General features: G+C 34.9%; 1 non-coding gene across 1 annotated transcript; it reads left to right on the top strand.

Annotated features, from left to right (window-relative positions):
• The first annotated feature begins 6,048 nt into the window (after nt 1-6,048).
• On the top strand, nt 6,049-6,153 carry LOC129476613 (small nucleolar RNA U13). Its single transcript, XR_008655037.1, has one exon. It is a non-coding gene; the product is annotated as a small nucleolar RNA U13 (small nucleolar RNA).
• The last annotated feature ends 286 nt before the right edge of the window (nt 6,154-6,439 follow it).

The raw sequence follows: 6,439 nt of genomic DNA, 5'->3' as shown, positions 1-6,439 counted from the left end.
TGGCCTTTTCCAATATAATTAATAGCCCTCATACCCCAGGTCAGAAAACCAATGCGGAGATTTCACCAGCTGTTAGGAATGTCTATCCTAATTGTGCATTCTGGAACCAGCCGCAAGATGAGTTCCGGGACCCACTGAACCCTGGGCCCTAATAAAATACATGTGGAAGCCCCATTAAAACATAGAATACAGGTTGGGCATCCCAAATTCAAAAATCTGAAATCAAAATGTTCCAAAATAAATATAAACTTTTTCAGTGCCAACATAAGTCTCAAAGGAAATGCCCATTGGAAAATATCAGATTTTGGATTTTCAGATTTGGGATGCTCAACCGGTTAAGTATAATGCAAATCTTTCAAAATCCAAAAAAATCCAGTCTGAAACACTTCTGGTCCCAATCATTTTAGTAAGGAATATTCAACCTGTAGAAAGTAAATGCAGGTCCTGTGGTCATTTACCTCAAGATAAGCATGCCACTGAGAAGCTCAGATGGCTAGTAATTTGTTATGGAGCAGTTCCCAAGGCTACTTGTTGACCTCAAATAGTTACTAAGGGTAGAGAAATTAGCAAAATCTACAAGAAAATATTGGGAGACATGTTTCCTTGGGTCTCTCACATGGTTGCAAGTCTTGTTTAGTGGCGTTGACAGCCTTTCTCAAGACAGTCTTTTGAAGGATGTTTGTTTGTGTAGCAAGCTGCCTTGGAATACAGAGATAATGTCTCCCTTCAGAGCACAGAACAGATTTGTTTCTTTACCAGAATCTAAAAATAATGTCGTTCTCTGAAACAAATGTTAGGCAGAGTTGTCAACAGCCCCTCTACTAGTCCATTTTCACGATGGTGATAAAGATATACTCACGACTGGGTGATTTTTAAAGGAAAAGAGGTTCAATGGACCCACAGTTCCACGTGACAGAGGAGGCTTCACAATCATGGTGAAAAGCAAGAAGCACATCTTACATGGCAGCAGACGAGAGAGAAAATGAGAGCCAACCTCACAATCATGGTGAAAAGCAAGAAGCACATCTTACATGGCAGCAGACGAGAGAGAAAATGAGAGCCAACCAAAAAAGGGTTTCCCCTTATAAAACAATCAGTTCTCATGAGACTTATTTACTACCACGAGAACAATATGGGGAAAACCGGCCCCTTGATTCAATTATCTCCCACTGGGTCCCTCCCACAATACATGGACATTATGGGAGCTACAGTTTAAGATGAGATTTGTGTGAAGACACAGCCAAACCATATGAGCCCTCTTATAAAATGGGGGGTTTTCTAAGCACACTTTTTTTTTAATTGTAACCAGACCTGTTTTTGTACACTATTCACTTGGCCCACTCTGTATTATCCCCCATTGAACTTGGGGGCAAGAGGAACTAATGTAAATATGAAGCACATGCTGACTCCTCTGCTGTATGTAATAAGTAATTCTTTTGGCTCTCATCCACAAGTTGTATGTCTTCTGCCATCATTTATGAAATTGTGGCATGCTAAGTGTTTAGCTTGCAAGCATAATAAAATCTCAGACACTTTAGAGTTCTCGATACCACAATTAATAAAACAACTCATGCCAAGGTTTTAGTAACTGTAGGATATCACAAATCAAAATTCTGCGCAGTCAAGACCAAGATAGTTGTGGCTGAAGAGTCAGTCAAAACATTAGCAACAGCTTAGATGTCTCCAAGAACAGTCTTGTTAGTGGTAGACTCATTATCAAGCCCTTGTATCTATCTTACTAAACAATAAAGTTTAGGCATGCGATTCTTGGAAAATACACAAATACGTGTAAATTATATGTATATTATTAGGTGGCAAGCTCCTTGGGCTTCCACATATAAAGAAAGCAACATGAGACAAACCTTAGGAAATAAGCATTGACTTTACTATGTGTGCATAATGCCAGTAAAACAATTAGCTAAAGATTTAAATGTCACTGAACAAGTAATTTTATGTCACATTAATAAAACATAGTGTCATCTCTTGTACAACACTGTGACTGTAGTTAATGACAATGTATTGTATTCTTTAAAATTATGAAGAGAATAGATTTGATGTTTGCTCACCACATAAAAATGATAAATATATGAGATAATGCATATATTAATGCAGTCAGTTGAGCCATTCCACAAAGCATAATGTTTCAAAACATCATGGTGTACACAATATTTAAAAATATTTTCATTAAAAAACTATAAAAGTAAGTAAACATATTAGTATGGTTGAAAGCAAGCTTTAAAAAAGGAAGCAATTTCAGATAAAAATTAATTTTGTGTACAATCTGGAAAATTTGAATTCTGTGAGAAGTTCTAGAGAATTAATTTACTACAGAAAATGCTAAGATTGTGAAAACTTATAATTACTGATACTTACTAGAGATATGATTACAAAGAATTATTCTCTTACTCTTGCTAACTTTCAAAATTAATATATTTCTTCTGGATATCCTTGTGGATAACTAGTTAACTGTCACATTAACCAAGACTTCTGTGCACTTGTTGATCATTCAGAAATTAGGGCAGAATACCAAAGAAAGAACAAAACTATATCCTTTGCAGTAACATAGATGGAGCTGGAGGCCATTATCCTAAGTGAATTAATGAACAAAGAGAAAACCAAATACCACATGTTCTCACTGATAAGTGGTAGCTAGCTCAACATCGGATACACATAGACATAAAGATGAAAACAATCATTAATAAAATTATTATTAATGTTACTATTAATATAGTATAGTATTGTACTATCATTAGTAGTAGCAATTATTTACCAATAGAAGAGAAAGGGAGGGAGAGGCACATGAGCTGAGAAACCATCTTTTGGGTACTACGCTTACTATATGGGTGATTGATAGGATCATTTTTACCCCAAACCTCAGTGTCATGCACCAGGTAAAAATCTGCACATTTACTCCTTAATGTAAAATTAAAGTTGATTTAAAAAAAAAGAAATTATGGCATAGACTCCATGTTCTATTTGTTTTCCTCAGTAATACAGTGTTCTGCATATAGTAGAGGCTCAGCAAGGTGCCAAGGAAATGGTGTAATGTTCTGAGTTGCCACTGCTTCTAGAAAAAAAGGATGGTTAACTTCCTTTTTAAGAAAGAGCAACATCATATTATTTCTCAGTATAGAAGCTTCTGTGATACTGCTTTAAATGATCTTCATTAAATTCAATAAGTGGTTTATTTGACTGTTTGTTAGAACACTGCTCTAATTTGATGTTTATGACTGTTTTTTTCTGTGCAGATCTTTACAATTTAAAAAATTAATATTCAAAAATGTGATTGGGATGGCTTTATTAACCTCTTATGTAACTATCTAATAATTAAAATATTCTGTAAATGATCTGCTTTATACTCACTATAATTTGGAAGAAAAAAATGTTTCTGTGTTCCTTCTTTTACATTATACATAGTACAAAGCCACAGTAAGCACAAAAATATACAGCTTAAAAAGTATAAATATGCCACTTCAGCATTCTAATGATTTTTGATATTAAAATTAATTTAGGATTTTTCTCAGAACACTTACTGCTCTGAGGTCTCTCAGCTCCAAATTCCTTTGTACCAGTTGATTGATGTGACATAGACAATACATAATTTGGGAAACAATTTGGACATTCTGACCATAAGTATTAGTGACACCTATGACAAGGAATACTGCTTCCACTAGAATAATTTTTATAATGTCAGGAATCATTGCTGGTTTTGTTTATCCACATTGCCTAGAAAAATGCAATCGATTAGATATTCAATAAATAGTTTAAGTAAATGAATTTTTGACACTTGTCATGAGTTACATAAGGCTACAAAGAAGGAAGGAAAGTACTTTATGAAGGAGTTGGTCTGTGAGTCTAACATTTGTATTTGTAACACTTCATTGCATGCTGAAACCTGTTTTATAATTTCCATAAGTTATATCACTCTAAATAATCATCTTATTTATTCATCTGTATGTTGTCTCTTTCTCTCACTAGATTATAAATTCCATGGAGGAAGGTACCATATCTGTCTTGTAAACAGGTATGTCCTAGGCACCTCAAATCATAATAGGTATCATCTATATATATATATATATAATAAATTTACTATGTGCTTGGTACATCTATAAAGCACAAGATGGCAAACTGTAAGGTAAGAAAATCCAATTTTTTGAGTGCTGAGACAGACCCTCTAGAAGGGCATTTGCATCTATTTTGTACATGAGACCTGGTTATGGAAATTACTTTCTGTAATAAGCTGGAACCTACTTATGAATACTGAATATATGTAAGGATTGAAAATTTCTGGAGGATGCTGATAAATCTTGGTTTGGGGATAAATTTATTTATAGATTTGAGGAATCTTTAAAGCATAGGTGGTAACTTCATGAGATTGATACATTCCAGCTTTATGAGAAAATTTAAATAAAATGTATAATTTATTTGTTATGATTATATTTATATATTGTTTCATTATTATTAGTAGTAGTATTTGTTATTGTTAGTGATAGTGCCTATCATATGATTGATAGGAACCAAAATAATTGTCAAAGAATGGTTTGTCATGTTTAGATTTGCTGTTCCTCTTATTTTTGAGATGTCTCCAGAGCAAAAACAAACTTTCCAGCACTACCCAAATTTCTTTCTTTTTTTTTTTTAAGGTTTTTTTAAATTAATTATTATTATACTTTAAGTTCTAGGGTACATGTGCACAATGTGCAGGTTTGTTACATATGTATACATGTGCCATGTTGGTGTGCTGCACCCATTAACTCATCATTTACATTAGGTATATCTCCTAATGTTATCCCTCCCCCCTCCCCCACCCCACAGCAGTCCCCGGTGTGTGATGTTCCCCTTCCTGTGTCCATGTGTTCTCATTGTTCAATTCCCACCTATGAGTGTGCACGTGTAATGTTTGGTTTTCTGTTCCTGTGATAGTTTGCTGAGAACGATGGTTTCCAGCTTCATCCATGTCCCTACAAAGAGCATGAACTCATCCGTTTTTATGGCTGCATAGTATTCCATGGTGTATATGTGCCACATTTTCTTAATCCAGTCTATCATTGATGGGCATTTAGGTTGCAAATTTCTAAGGAAGATACACACTGATTGGTACATCACCATGAACTCTGAGAGGAGCTATTCATATATTCTCTTTCCTAAGAGATAGATATCAATTATTTGGACAGAGACTGCACCTCACAGACAAAGCAAAAGTTCACGAACGTTGTCACATGTTGATTATTCAGTTTCCATTTCCACTAAGAAGAAATGTCAAAGAAAAATGTCAGATGTTGGTTTCAGACAGGGTCTCAAAAAGGAGAGCAGTAAATCAGAGAAAGGATCACACTCCAGGATATCAGTGGTACTAGTTTACATAGAATTGTCAACTTATATGGGACTGCAAATCTTCCTCAAACTCACAAGACAGTGATAATAAAACTCACTGCCAGGTTAGTAACTTACAAGACAGGTATAGTCAGGCACCATGTAAAAACACTGAAGTAAATGACAGACCACATCTATGATGGCAGTTCCTTAAGATTATAATGGAGCTGAAAAATTCCTGTTGCCTAGTGAAGCTGTAGCTGCCATAAGATCCTAGCACAACAAGTTACTCATGTGTTTGTGGTGATGCTGGTGTAAACAAACCTACTGCACTGCCAGTCATATAAAAGTACAGCACGTACAATTATGTACCGTACGTAATACTTGAAAATGACAATAAATGACTATGTTACTGGTTTATGTATTCACTATACTTTTTTATCAGTATTTTAGAGTGTACTCTTTCTACTTACAAAACAGCCTCAGGCAGTTCCTTCAAGGGTATTCCAGAAGAAGGCATTGTTATCACAGGAGATGACAGCTCCACGCACGTGAGAGCCCCTGAAGACCTTCCCGTGGGACAAGCTGTGGAGGTGGAAGACAGCGATGCTGATAATTATGACACTGTGTAGGCTTAGGCTAATTTGTTTGTTTGCAACTTAGCTTTTAACAAAAATGTTTCAAAAGTAAAATAATAAAAAGCCTATAGAATAAGGATATAAAGAAATAATATTTATTTTTTTCTTAGTTCATAAGCATTATGATTGGGTGTTCACACACATGCGTGAGATATGCCACCCTCCCACCTCGTTAAGATGTTGGCACATAACCCATCTTACATGAAAAAAAACAGAAAAAAAATAATTTTTACACTTGTACAATGTGTGTTTGAAGCTAAGTGTCATTATAAAAGTCAAAATGTTTAAAAAATTAAAATTTATAAACTAAAAATGCACAGTAAGCTAAGGGTGTTAGTACAGAAGAATTTATTCAATCAATTTAGAGTACCCTAAGTGTACAGTGTTTATTAAGCATATGGTAGTGTACAGTAATGTCCTAAGCTTTCACATTCACTTACCACTCACTAACTCACTCAGAGCAACTTCCAGCCCTTCAAGTTCGAGTC

Source organism: Symphalangus syndactylus, chromosome X, assembly GCF_028878055.3.
Source record: "Symphalangus syndactylus isolate Jambi chromosome X, NHGRI_mSymSyn1-v2.1_pri, whole genome shotgun sequence".
NCBI lineage: Eukaryota > Metazoa > Chordata > Mammalia > Primates > Hylobatidae > Symphalangus > Symphalangus syndactylus.
The sequence above is the reverse complement of the archived record's forward strand: the minus strand, read 5'-3'. Positions and strand labels throughout refer to the sequence as shown.